We start from the raw sequence: 14,998 nt of genomic DNA, 5'->3' as shown, positions 1-14,998 counted from the left end.
ATACCAGTGACTACATCAGGATAATCTTCTTGATATTGGCGAGCCTGAAGAGCATACAACTTGTTGTAGCATTTATCGCCACATGTATCAGACGAAGCACCCTGTTGAGTAAGGCGACCTACTGGTGCTGCTGGAGTTGTAGATTCAGCCCTATTGTTATTATCTCCTTGCCCCTGTCTGGCGGAAGGGCAATCCTTTAACCTATGGCCAAACTGACTACACCCAAAGCACCCTTCCTTGCTTGCAAGACACTCGTCAGGATGGTTCTTACCACAATTTTGGCAAGTTGGAAAAGTCCAATTACCTGAAGTATTACCCTATTACTTAGATCCTGGTGCCCTACTTTTTGATCCTATCGAAACCTGGGGGATAGAGCACTAGCTGATGAAGGTGTTGGGGCTATAGTCCTTTCCTGAAACTATGAGCGATTCTCACTTCCCGACTTTTGTTGTTGAGTATTCATTATTTCCTATTCTGGCCTTATTATTATCCTTAGACAATTCCATAATCGTATCTACCTCAACCTGCTGAGCATGAGTCATTAGTATAGAGATATCCAATATCCCCTAGAAGAATAATATTACTGCACTCAGACTTCACAAGATGAGATACCCCGAATAAGAACTTACTCATTTGTTCCCTTGGATCGATAACCATGTGTTGAGCATACTTGGAGAGCTAGGTAAACTTCAGCCTGAACTCTTTGACCGAAATTGAACCCTGCTTAATGTTTATAAACTCTTGGTCCTTAGTTTCTCTCAACTCCCTTCGGAAGAACCTTCCCAGAAAAGCTCCAGTAAAACATTCCCAATTCACAAGAGTTGCATCCGCACCCTTGTTTTATTTCCATGAGTGAACCAGAAATGATCCACATCTCTAAGTTGATATGATGTTAACTCAACACTCCCAGTACAAGTCACTTGCATTACCCCAAGAATCTTCTTAACATAATCAATGAAGTTCTATGGGTCATAACAAACCTTCGACCCTAGAAATTGAAACGGATTCAAATGACCAAAGTCTCAAACCCTAGCTGACACGAATCCACCATTCGTGGTTGTAGGAACTATGGTCTGCTGATTGTTCTTATTGACTACACTCTTCTCTAATATTTGGATCACATTTTAAAATTCTTCATTTGTAAACTCATAGTTCGGGATTAGAGGAACTGTGTTAGCATTGCGTGCATTAGCATTCTATGTGTTAGCTCTATGATGGGGCATGATCTAAAACACATAACGATGGATTAGAAAAGATAATTTGAATCATTCCTCACGCATGATAAGAATAGAAAGGAAAATGAAGTTCTTCTTAAAACACCTCTTCCTTATAAATGTGGTGCATTTCACACCCCTTAAAGAGACTCTACTTAGTGCGACTTTCAGACATCCTAGGACTCTTGAACCTAATGCTTTGATAACAAGTTTGTCACACCCCAACGCTACCCCCTTGACGTAACACAGGATCTAGGATCATGAGTGACCCCAAGCTAACCCTGTGTCTCCCATATATCAAGCATACTGAGAATAACTAATAAGACATGCACTATGCGAAAGCTAAAATAATGGATAACTGAAAGTGGGGAAAAACCCAATTAGTCTAAATATACAAAACATATTAAGAGTTTAGTGATAACTGAAAGATAAACTTAATAACTCAAGAAGAATATACTAGTATGTCTGAAAATTCTCTAACTGAATTGAGTTGCTAGGACATGCCCCCATCTAACTCTAACAAAACTAAAAACTGAATGTAAAAATTGAAATGAAAGCATGTCTACTGTCCTCGAAATATGAGGACTCACTGCTAAAGCTGCTAATGCAAACCGAGAATCGATGTACGCGTGATCTAGATGCTGAGGACCTGAACCTACGTCATGAAAGGATATCGCACAGGTTATACGTCAATACTTGGAGTGTACTGAGCATTCAAGATATATATATACTAATCTGAACAAACATATATAAGATGAACAAAGCATAACTGAGCAATAATGTAATTTGAGCAGAGATATAGACATTTAAATATAATTGAGAAGCTAAACTGAATGCAATGACCAAGTACTAATCATGAAAATAACATGCTGAATTGTATGCTGATATAACTGTTGAAAACTTGGTCAAATACTAAGAGTCGGACTGTGGGAGCTGCTATTAACCGACATAAACCATGTGCGCTAAACATAGAGTCCGATATATATGCCCCATCAAGAGTACCCAATACACCTTGCTAGGAGAATAAAGGCATGAGTAGCGTGATCACTAAATCTGATGCCCAACATAGGGGACTTATAATCCTGTGGGGGCACGTAGTTTTGGGAATACGAGGGTACCTTGAACTCGAGTCCAACTCAGTGCTAATTCTACTCCCAAATGAATATGTATGACACAAATGTAACTAAAATACTTAATAGTTCAAAATACTAACATGCATTCTGAGAATGCAACATTAACATATTGATAATGTGAGCATTAATATACTGATAATGTAACATTCGAAATCTGGAGCATGATTATCTGTTTAACTGACCTAGCAAGTATAATTCATGAACTAAGAGAATTTCTACAAACTAGGGTTCTAAGTTTCATACAAGGAATCAATCAATGTTTCCAAAAAACCTGATATTTAGACTATCGATTATATAGCAGCTCAAATCACAATAAATTGTTAAGATTTTACAAACCCTAGGTCTTAACAAGATATGGAGAATCAAGAAAACTGACTGAATTCTAGGGACCTAGTGGATGAAAGGAACCCACTAGTGAAATCCCACATACCTGGTGATGAAATCTATGGAGAAATCCTTTGGGTTTCGGGGCTTAACCTTGAAGAACATTGTTGCTTGTCCTTGGGAGGTTTGATTGACTTTTTCCTCTTCTTTTTGTTTCAATTTTGGATGATATTTTGAGAATGAGGATTCTGGGTAAGTCTGACTAAGTTATTAGGCTTAGATTGAGTAAAATGACATAGTTTTAGAGGCTTCATAGACAGATAAATATAGTTCATTAGTCATTCCATATTCAGTTGTTTATGTTAAGACTTGATTTGTCATTTTTGCTAGTCGAATGCTTCTTTTAAGGCATTCTAAATTAGTGCATGAGTTATCTTTTGAGATTGTTTCTTGTTATTTACTTCTTCCGCTAAGAGTTTAGCTAGACCAAGAGTTCGTTTGGGGCAAACAATGGTTGTCTAGTGCCAGTCCCGCCCAAGGTGTAGGCTCGAGGTGTGACACCAGAGGTTTCCTTCGGAGACTTTAATAATTTAGGGAGCTAATTTTGCTGCAACATACTCAACTTGTGGTTAAATATTCAATTAATGGCTAAAATCCGCCCCATTTCTTCCATTTAACTATCTTCTCCATTTTGAAAGCATTTTATTGAGAAGAACTTGTGTGTGTGCCATCATAACCTCAAATTATAGGTCATGATATGACTACATACTATTGCGTCTTTGTTTGCCGGAACCTAGTTTCATGGAGGAGTAAGAAGCAAATTGTTATATCTCGATCCAGTGCAGAATTCGAGTATAGATCTATTCCATAGTTTACGTGTGAGATTATGTCGATACATCATCTTTTAATGGAAATTGGCCCAAAGCATCATACACTAGTAGAAATTTGTGCGATAATCAAGCTACTCTTCATATTTCCTCAAATCTGGTGCATCATGAAAGAACTAAACATATTGAGGTTGACTGTAATTTTATTAATGAGAAAATTCAGGAGTACTTGATTTCCATTTGCTATGTGAAGACAGGAGAGCTACTAGCTAATTTTCTCACAAAGGCGTTACATAGAGCTCGAGTTGATCATCTTTGTAACAAGTTGGACATGATCAATATCTATGCTCCAACTTGAGGGGGAGTATTATAGAATGTATATAAACTCCATTCCTAGTAAAGTACATAATCTTATTTAGAGAGCAAATTTATAGGAATAAACAGATTTATAGGGATAATATTTTATTTCATTTTAACACACAATCTATTGTATTTGTACATTGCTTATCTATTGGAATAAATAATCTTCTTCCATCTGATTACATGGTATTATAGCCAGGTCTATCCCCATTTGGATTCCCTATCCACTCTCTAGTCGGGTCTGAGCGTAAAGGGGGGGTGTGAGGGTGGGTAAAATTCCCACGTTGGTAGAAAAATGGACTGGTGGTCTCGTTAAATGGACTTGAGAAATCCTCCCCTCATGAGCTAGCTTTTTGGATTGAGTTAGAGACAAGTGTCATACCTGTACAAATACCATTAGTTCCCCCTTGCTTCTTTAGAAGTTGTGCATCATGTCCTCCAAAATATATACACACAATCTAGGTATGATGCTTTACAAAGCATAACTTGGTTACTAATACTTTACTATCCATGAAGGTATGGACTCGAAAATGTACGAAAGGTACATAAACATATATAGAAAACACCGCTTCGGCAGAATTCTCTCTACCCACCTATACTTTCTCTGTGTAACATTTCTTTTCGCCTATCATAGTTATCATTTCACTTGTTAAAACTTCCTCTATATAACTGTATAATGCCTGGACACTTGAAACTCTATGTATATTGGGAATCATGTCACGTCTTTCTAGTTGGTTTCACAATTTTACACTACACCAAAATGATCGTTAGTGGCAATTACTTAAAGGTAATAACTTAATTGTCGCTAATATATTATTTAGAGGCAATTAACACTCTATGTAAATGTCCCAAAAGCCAATAGTGACACTGGATTCACCGGCAATTAACTGATGTTAATAAAGACTTTAACACTTCCTGTTAATGTGCATACTTATTGCTGCTAAAAACTGCTTTTTGTTGCAATGTTACCAATGGCTTTAATTCATGCCTAAGTCCACTTATGAAACTTGAAACACAATGCATGTGTTTCATTTACATGATATTACCAAACCTTTTACACAGCTTGGTGCAGCACCTCTGTCAAGTCATCCTTCTCCTATGAGTGACTATATAACTAAAAACCGTATATCCACCCTTTCCCTTAAATGTACAGGATCATAGCTGATTTTTCTCTGTTCTGGTGTGTCAAACAGTTAGAAAAGATTCTTACACTTTCTTAACAACTCTTGCTATAATTACTACCATGAAATTCATGGAATTGATCTTTGGTTTGAGAGTTCTTTGATTGGTTAAAGAATCAGGAATTCAGTGATTTCTTGATTGTGATTTCCAGACACTCTGTCCAATTATAGAAAACTAACAAATATGCAAATTAGCAGGTATAATAGTTCTTCAATTAATATACACCTGTTAATTTGGATTTGAGGCTTTACCCTTTCAAAGACTTTACTACTTCCATTACAAATTAATATTTACTTACTTTAAGTTTGTTTTAGTGTTCAAAGATGGTCCGTCTATCACCCACAAAGATAATACAGTAGAAGAGAACCACACATGATGTTCGGACAAGTATTTGATCAAACTATAATCTTAAATAATCTTTAATTTCCACTGAAATTGTTCTTTTATTCCTTATATGTGTGTGTGTGAGAGAGAGAGATTATACTCAGATGATGGCAACCAATTGTATACGATCTTCAACCTTCACTCTACACTACCAAATTGGCTTTAAATGAGATTTTATATAAAATTTGTTAATTCTTTGACTAAAAATTCATTAGCCATATGTGAAATTGACTGTAGTGATAGCATACAAAACTTTTTCATCCATCCAAAACTTTTGGTTGCCACATCCAAGAGAAAGACAGTGGGAATAAAAACTTAATTTGAATACTGGCTATAAGAATGTTGTAGAAGGTGCTAAATCAAAAGCATAATATAAATATTAGTCTTTAAAAGATTATCTTTGGTAGTCTATTATTTGAAATTAATGTAATATAAAAAAGGTAAAAAACAACACTAGACTTTTTTTCTAATTTAACAGTGAAGTTTGCTTTCTGGAATTTTTTTCCTTTCATGGAACAGGTATCTTACTCTGCTGAGTATCACAATTGAAAAGGTGAAGATATTTTCATTTTCTTGTAGGGAAAGAATCCATGAGATACGGGATAAAAATAAATGAAAAATCGTTATCTTGTTTAAAACTCGATCCCAATATTGCATGTCAAGTGGAGTGTCATCATGAAGTTTGCTTCAATTACCCTCATCAATGTTCTTGGACAATGTTGTGTTTGAACAACTTAAGTATAAGAATTCTTACTTGGTTCTGCTTCCATGTGGAAGCCGGATTTCAATTATTTTATAGATGATTTAATTTAGATTCTTTGCAAATATGCACTTACAGTGTCTTCTGTAAAGATATTGTTCATTATTATGGAAGAAAATTTTGTAAAGCCAAGTAATATATATTCCACTTTATTGGAGATCTTGAATGTTATGAACAGTAACATTGAACTGAACTTCGTGATATCCTAGAGTTAAAATTGTAAATATTGCTAATCCGGCTACTAGCTGCCTTGGAGTAATTTCCGAGAGTGTTGTAAAACTTAATTAGAGTTATGAATTTGAAACACATTCTTTAGATGTTGCATATCACTTACTTTGTTCACTAATTCTCTTTAGGTCCTCCACACTTGATGAACGTCTTTTACAGCATAGGATTCTCTGTTAAAAATAAAGTTTCATTGTCCGGAGGCCACGTTGGTATATCACATGAATCTTCTTAACATGAAGATCTGGGATATAGGTTGGGTTGAAACATTTTAGTGGGTTCAGCCAGTGACAGTGAAAGGGACTTAAGCATATCATGAAGATCTAGGATATAGCCTCTCTCTTTTTGTGGACATTAGGGATGATAGTGTTGTGCATAAATAGTAATAAGTATTTATATTATCCCCTGCTGCCCATTAGGAGCTCTACAAATTAATTGTTTATGACATCCCATCCTAGCAAAGAAGATGGTAATCTCTAGCACTGAGAATTTAGAGGCTATAGTTGATCAAACAAGTAATTATGAAAAAATGAGTTAGTTAAAAGCCTTTGATGATAGAAAGGCTGGTGTCAAAGGGCTTGTTGATGCTGGAATCACTAAGATACCTCAAATATTCATTCTACGACCAATAAACAGGACAGATTCCTCAGATCCAAGTAAAACACAATTTTTTTTCCTATGATTGACCTTGAAGGTGTTGGATATTTTAATATAATTTAAGACATATTTTGAACTCGATTAATTTGTGACATAAGCACATTAGTAATCACCAAGTATTGATCTACTTTGTCCCCAAGTTTAATTCCTTTGTCTCCAAGTAATGCTCCCTTTGCCTACAAGTTATATTGTGAAATATGTTTTCCTCCACTGCCTATGCTCCTCTATATATAGTAGTTGATGGATTTTTAGGAAAGACAACCAAATGAAGTAGTAAGACTTAGCGAATTTTCAATCATTGTCTTTCGACTTGCTTATTTTGTAGTATTTATATTTTGTTGATTCATGTGTTCTCTAATTAATTAGAGAACGCTTGTTTAATCTTGGGAAAACATTTCACAATGCTGAAATAGTTTTTTAGGACAGTGCCTAGCATGACTCAAGTATTATATTTATATATACATATATATTAGTTAAGAATATTATTGTAGTAGTATTTATCCTAATTCTTGTATTATTATATTTTCTCCATCTATTATATTTTCCAATAGTCTAAGAAACTATGGAAAATAATATATGTCTTGACACTACGAATAATATTTATGATGGTGCTACCATAGTTGTTACTATTCCAGTCACTCTAACAGAAGTTTATGTCGCAACAAGCTACAAAAAAGACTCATTCAAAGCAAAGGAATCAGCACTACCAGCAAACTTAGTACAGCACCAAAGCGGTAAAAAATAAAAGGTATGCTAATAAGTCTCAATGTTACAAGTCTTATAATCCCAATTTTAAACAAAAGAAAGGCTCTTGTTTTGCTTGTGAAAAATCATCGTATTATGCCGCACAATGTAGGAAGAGAATAAAAAATGACAAAGAAAAGTGTTATCCTTCCAAGGCTAATTTAGCTAAAGGAGATGAAATTATTGCGGTTGTCATTTCTCAAGTAAACATTTTAGCACATATAAGAATGGGTGGTATACTCTAGGCTACTCGGCACCTCTGTGCAGATCGAGAAGCATTTGCCTACTATACATCAATAGGGGACGACACGGATGTAGTCTACCTTGGAGACTTAAGAACTACTAAAGTCTTGAGTAAGGGTAAAGTGCTCCTGAAACTAACTTCGGGAAATTTTTTAGCTCTTATGGATGTGCTACATGTTCCTACAATGCATGCAAACCTGATTTCGTATTCTTGCTTAATAAAGCTGGAGTTGAAGTATCATTTGAATCTGAAAAGATCATACTGACAAAAAATAATATGTTTGTGGGAAAAGACTATTGTAACCAGGGACTTTTCGTACTTAATATTGTGAATGAAAAAGCAACTACTTCTACTTACATGATAGATTCTATTTCTTTATGGCATGCTAGATTAGGATATGTTTATTTCTCTTATATAAAAAATATGCAATCACTTGGTTTGATATCTGATTTAGATACAAAATTAATAAGTGTGAAGTATGTGTAAAGCTAAAACTACTAAGAAGTCATGTTTTTTAGTAAATAGAAAAACTGAATTATTGTCTTGAATTCACACTGATTTAGGTGATTTGAAACAAACAATGACTACAGGTGGTAAAAGATATTATGTGATCTTTATTGATGATTTTTATAGATTTACTAAGTTATATTTACTTCGAAACAAAGATGATGCATTTAATGCCTTTATTTCTTATAAAACATAAGTTGAAAATTAACGTAGTAGAAAAAACAAGAGAATTAGATCTGATAGAGGTGGAGAATATTTATCTTTCAATGCCTTTTTTAAAAATAAGAAATTATTCATGAAGTAACTCCACCATACTCTCCAGAATCTAATGGAGTAGCTGAAAGGAAAAATAGAAAATTAAAGGAAATGATGAACTCTATGTTAATAAGTTCTAATGCACCTAATAATTTGTGGGGTGAAGTTATATTATCTACATGTCACTTACAAAATAGAATTCCTCAGAAAAGAACTAGCAAAACACCTTATGAATTGTTGAAAGGTTATAAACCAAATTTGAAATATTTAAAAGTATGGTGTCTTGCTAAAGTTTTGTTGCTTGATCCTAAGAAGAGAAAAATAGGTTCTAAAATAGCTGATTGCATGCTTATTGGATATGTTGAACATAGTGTTGCATATAGATTTCTTGTTTTAAAGAGTGATGTGCTTGATTACAATACTATTATTGAGACAAAAAATGCTGAATTCTTTGAACATATTTTTTCACTATGTGATTAAATTTCTCATGTACCTGCTGAAAGAAATAGTGAGTCTATTTATAATATTGAAGAACTAAGAAGGAGTAAAAGGCCTAGGAAAGAATATTTTTCTTATAGAAATGATTTTCAAACGTTTCTTGTTGACATCATTCAGAAGCTATATCTTCTTCTGATGCTAAATTTTTGAAAGAGGCAATAAAAATTGAATTTTATTTGATTATGAAAAATAATACATGGATTTTAACTGATTTACCTCCTGGTGCAAAACCTATTGGTTGCAAATGGATTTTCAAAAGCAAACTTAATCCTAAAGGATCTATAGATAAATATAAAGCTCGCTTAGTAGCAAACTATTTTTCTCAAAAAGAAAATATTGATTATTTTGATATATTTGCACCAGTGACTAGAATTTCTTCTATTCGAATTTTAATTGTCTTAGCATCAATTCATAAACTTTTTATACATCAAATGGAAATAAAAACAACTTTTTTAAATGGTGATTTAGAAGATGAAATTTATATGGTTCAACCTGATGGATGTATTATTTATGGATAAGAAAATAAAGTTTGTAAATTAGTTTAATCACTTTATGGTCTTAGACAAGCTCCTAAGCAGTGGCATGAAAATTTTGATCAAGTCTTGATGACAAACATTTTTTCTTCTATTGAAGTGGATAAATATGTTTATACTAAAGTGGTAGACAATGATTATGTCATAATATGTTTATATGTTGATGACATGCTTATATTTGGTACAAGTTTAATTATTGTGCAGAGTACCAAATTATTTTGGTATACTAATTTTGATATGAAAGATCTGGGTGAAGTAAATATGATATTGGGAGTAGAATTTATAAGGAATGAAGATGGTATAACGTTGTCAGAAGAACATTATGTGGAAAGACTTCTTAAAAAGTTTGAATGTTTTGAGGTGACACTTGTGGTCACTCCATATGATGTTAACTCTCAATTGAAAAAGAATAAAGATGACCCAGTTGCTCAGTCTAACTATGCTCAGATTATTGAGAGTCTAATGCATTTAATGAATTTTACTAGGCCTGACATAGTCTATGTTGTGTGTAGACTGAGTAAATATACTCATAATCCAAATAAAGAGCATTGATTTGCATTAAATAGACTGATGAAATATTTGAGAGGAACCATCAATTATGGTATCATGTATAGTGGATTTCTTTCTACGTTAGAAGGGTATTGTGATGCAAACTAGATCTCTAATTCAGATGAGACAAAATCCACTAGTGGATATGTGTTCACCGTATGTGGTGGTGCAATATCGTGGAAATCATTTAAACGGACGATCATTTATAGATCTACTATGGAATTAGAGTTTGTTGCTCTGGATTTGGCTGGTTCTGAGGCTGAGCGGCTAAGAAATTTCTTAGCGAATACCCATTTAATAAAGGATGAATTACCTCATGTGTTTTTTACACTGTGATTGTCAAGCCACAATTGCTATTGCGGAGAATAAATCTTACAATTGTAAGAGTAGAAACATGAAATTGAGACATGATGTGGTTAAGCAGCTGTTGAGAGATGGAGTAATTTCCATTGGTTATGTGAAGTCAAAATTAAATTAGGTTGATTCACTAACTAAACCTGTGGGAAGAAAATTAATTCTCCAATCCTCGAAAGAGATGGGGTTTAGGCCAATATGATTGTAAATAGAGATGGTAACCCCTCCTAAGTGATTGGAGACCCATGAAGTAGGTTCATATGGGTAATAACAAGTCTATATTAACACTGCACACTAATAGAGAGTTCTTGAATTGCTGCTAATTATGAGGGATGATTATTAACTCTTAATGAATTCATAGGCCTTATGGATGGTGTATTTAAAGCATTACATACTTGCTGAATTCACATGAGAAGTGGAGTGAAGTCGCTCCCATGAGATTTTGGCCTAGTCTCTAGAGCTCTCATGAATAACCAGGCATGTGCATGACTAATTGGCATACAACCCTGTTTAACAACAAAATATGAGGATTAAAATGTGATTGGTAGAATCTCTGACTTACAAAAGATATTGATTAATAGAAATTTTATATTTCACCAATAATTCTATAAGTTAAATTTTATCGGTCTAAGTTTGGTTCATAATAGAAAGACACAAAACCTATAACATTTTGATCATACAAAATAAAGCAAGTCGAATTCTTCTATCTCAAAATTATTTTAAAATATATGGGGTATTTTTTGTTATTTTAAAATAATTTAAGACATATTTTGAACTCTATTAATTTGTGACAAACGTACTAATGTCATTAAGTTGATGACGAATGTGCTTATGTCATAAACTTAATCACAAAGTATTAATATACTTTGTCCCCAAGTTTAATTCCTTTTTCTCCAAGTAATGCTCCATTTGCCTCCAAGTTATATTGTGTAATATGTTTTCCTCCAGTTCCTATTGTCACAACCCAAGTCTACTCCATGGATGTGGCCGGCACTCTAGAACCATTGATGATACCCAAGCGAACCCTCAATTTGGCTGACTACAAGCGGAAGACTAACTCAAGCATACAAAAACATAAAAACTAAAATAAATTCAATAAACTCAATTACAAAATCATTAACTCAAAAGATTAACTCTAAACAAAATAATATAATCAACTCGCCAGAAATAGGCAACTCAAGTCTTTAAAACATTTAACAAAATAAATGAAACAGACTTCTCAAACTCTACTTTCTATCTATAAAGCTTCTAAATGACAAAGATGGAAGTCGAGACAAGACCCACGACATCCTAAGAAAACTGAAAAAGTAAATGAAATCCTCCGGAAGCAAGGAGGCTCACCATAGCTAACTCGAACTCCATGTGCTATCAACGAAGCTCCTATTGATGACCCTTAATACCTGTATCTACATCATGAAAAGATGCAGGCCAAATGGCTCAGTACGTTGAATGTACGAGCATTTAAGGGGAATTCTAAAGCATAAACATAAGCTTGAACTGGTGGAAAAGAAACATATTTACCTCTTCTCAATCTCAACTCAACTCAAAGAACATAGTTCAACTCAATGATAAGATATTGAACTCAGTGAAATAAGGCTCAACTAAATAATAAGATACTCAACTCTTGATACTCAACTCAGTATAAAGCAACAATACATATGCAATACATAGAAAGCTTTTAAAACAGTAGAAAGCAATTTAGTTTGTATGCAAGGATACCAAATAAAGTCTGCTTGTATATGAAAATATAAAGTAACCTATGTGTATATAACAATATAAAATATCTCTGTGAGAGTTTCTCTAACCGACAACCATCACATGAGCTATGTGATGATACAACGTCTCGTCCACGCTGCAAGAACTATCCTATACTTTGACGGGGCATAGAACCTCTCAACTAGGTAGATCCACTAGTCTATGCTAAAAGCATTAAGGAATCATCTAAAAAGTATGACCCTTTCTACCCACGATGGCTACATGGTTTATGGAGACCTGAGTTACTATGAACTCATCCCTATATCGGTGCTCAATACTACTCCCAAAATATACTCAACTCATATTTTAAAATACATAACTCTTTCTCTGTGGTTTGAGATTATTACTCAAAACCTAGCTGAAAAGTTCTCTTGGATAACGTTGTTTCCTTCTCTTTTAGATGTGAAAACATTTACTCTTCAAAATACTTAGTTCCCATATATCATTTTAAAGAAAATGAACTCGATTCTACTCTTTCTCAACTTAAGTGATAAAGTCTTTAAACAATTTTATAAAAATTTGTAAAAGACTTCTCAAAATAAAGTTGATGCCGAATTATGGACATGAACGACTCAATTCAAGGTTTTCAATAACCATAATTAGAACTCAATACTCGAGACTCAACAAATCAGAACTCAAGAACATTAATGGCAATACTCGTTTCAAGAATTCTTGGCTCAGAGGGTTCATGCAAAAATTATGGGCATGAACTACTCAATTAAGGACTCGAAGATACTTCTCATCTCCAGACTCCTCTACTTGTAAGGCTCATGTGGAATTATGGGCATGAACAACTCCACTCAAGGACTCCATCGGTAATATGTAATAGTCTCATGATTAGGAATAAAATCTCAAAGGGGATTAGGAACTCCATACTCAAGCCTTAGAACATTGAAGATACTACTCCTCTCGAATATACTCAACTTATGGAGTTCATGCGAAATTATTGGGCATGAACGACCTGACTGAAGGCTATGAATAACAATATGGAACTCATGTATACGACTCTTCTCATTCTTATACTTACTTCCTCAAAACATAACTCAAAATCGATAGTTGATCTCAAAAGATTCACAATTAAACTCAAAGGCTTTCTTGAACTCTACTCTTAACTCTCTCTTAATTTGAATTATGAATTCAAGAGTTAAGGTTCATGATATGAAGGATCTTGTGATGACAAAGAAGACTCATGAATACATTCTCACCATTATCATGCTCACTTGCTCGAGTCCTGAAACAAGTTGTTAGAAATTGTAGAAGACTCCTCAAAAAGACTCAAAGGGACTTTCTCGAAAATGTTCTAAAGAACTCTCAAGCCTTTACTCTTAACTCTACCGTGAATTTGAATTGTGAATTCAATGTTATGATTTGTGGTTGGAAATATATTGTGTAGATTAAAAGTGTTTTAGATAGTTAAGCATGAGAAATGAATGAAAAACACTGTCTAGGGAGCAAGTCCGCGACGCAGAGATGAATTAAAATGTTTGGTTGAAATAATTTTTGAATCAAAGAATTCCGCGTTTTCTCTGCGACGCGGAGAAAAAAGTTTCACTTTGAAGGAACGGGTCTGTGTCGACCTGGTACTCTGTTTCTATCTGACTTTTCCTTACTCATTTTTCGACCCTAATTCGCCTAGAATCGAATGGTTTCTTTGGCAATCAGTTAGATTGAATTACTCCAAATAATTACAATCTAATCGACTTAATACAGCCCTCAAAACACTCACTTTCATCTCAAGGATTCATTAAAACCCCAACAAAACAAGATTTAGAATGAAACTTCAAGAACACTTTTAAAGAACTTAAATCTTGCAATATTTATGGACAAATTCAAATCTGAAAAATCATGATTGGCCTGTGGGTGAACGAACCCAACACTGTGAAAACTTACATAACTCTTAGGGAACAAAGTCATGGCAAAAATCCGCAACAAAACTCAAGAACCTCGACGAATGGCTTGATCCTTTCCTCGTTTCTCCTTTTTTCTCTTCTTTTCTCTTCTTGAACTCTCAACTAAAACCCTAGGCATATATTAGGATTATAAAACTGATCCTAATAGGATTAGACCCGTAAAACCCTAGGCGTATATTAGTGAAACGACCCCAAAAATGCCCGAAAATGTGCTTCGGAAACACCTATAATTGTAATTTCCATATATCTCAAAATCCGTGCATCATTTCGGAAATTCGACTTCATATTCTTCTTCAGGGGGTCAAATTGAGTGGGAAATGAGTCTAACCCGAATTTTAGAACAACCGTATCAAAATTTGAAAATCGCAAAAAATGCGATTTTGAGGGTCAACTTTAAAGGGGCATATCTCTCAGCACACAAGGAACTGGAAGGAGCTCAAACTATCAAAATTAAAGCTCTGTGAGTTAGCTTTCCAACGCAATTTGTTTCACCTCATTCCGAGTTAGGATGAAGGAGTTATGACCATTTTCGTAAAACCTGTCCGGCAGAAAATGCAAATTCCAGTAGCCGAAAACACTGTTC

At 34.2% G+C, this 14,998-nt stretch overlaps 1 pseudogene; it reads left to right on the top strand.

Annotated features, from left to right (window-relative positions):
* Window positions 1–6,875: 6,875 nt before the first annotated feature.
* The window catches only part of LOC107062461 (1-aminocyclopropane-1-carboxylate oxidase homolog), a 16,398-nt pseudogene continuing 8,275 nt past the window's right edge, over window positions 6,876–14,998 (top strand).

This window comes from Solanum tuberosum, unplaced genomic scaffold, assembly GCF_000226075.1.
Source record: "Solanum tuberosum cultivar DM 1-3 516 R44 unplaced genomic scaffold, SolTub_3.0 scf00230, whole genome shotgun sequence".
In the NCBI taxonomy this organism is placed as follows: domain Eukaryota; kingdom Viridiplantae; phylum Streptophyta; class Magnoliopsida; order Solanales; family Solanaceae; genus Solanum; species Solanum tuberosum.
Note: the sequence above shows the minus strand (reverse complement) of the source record. Positions and strands in the feature narration are given on the sequence as shown.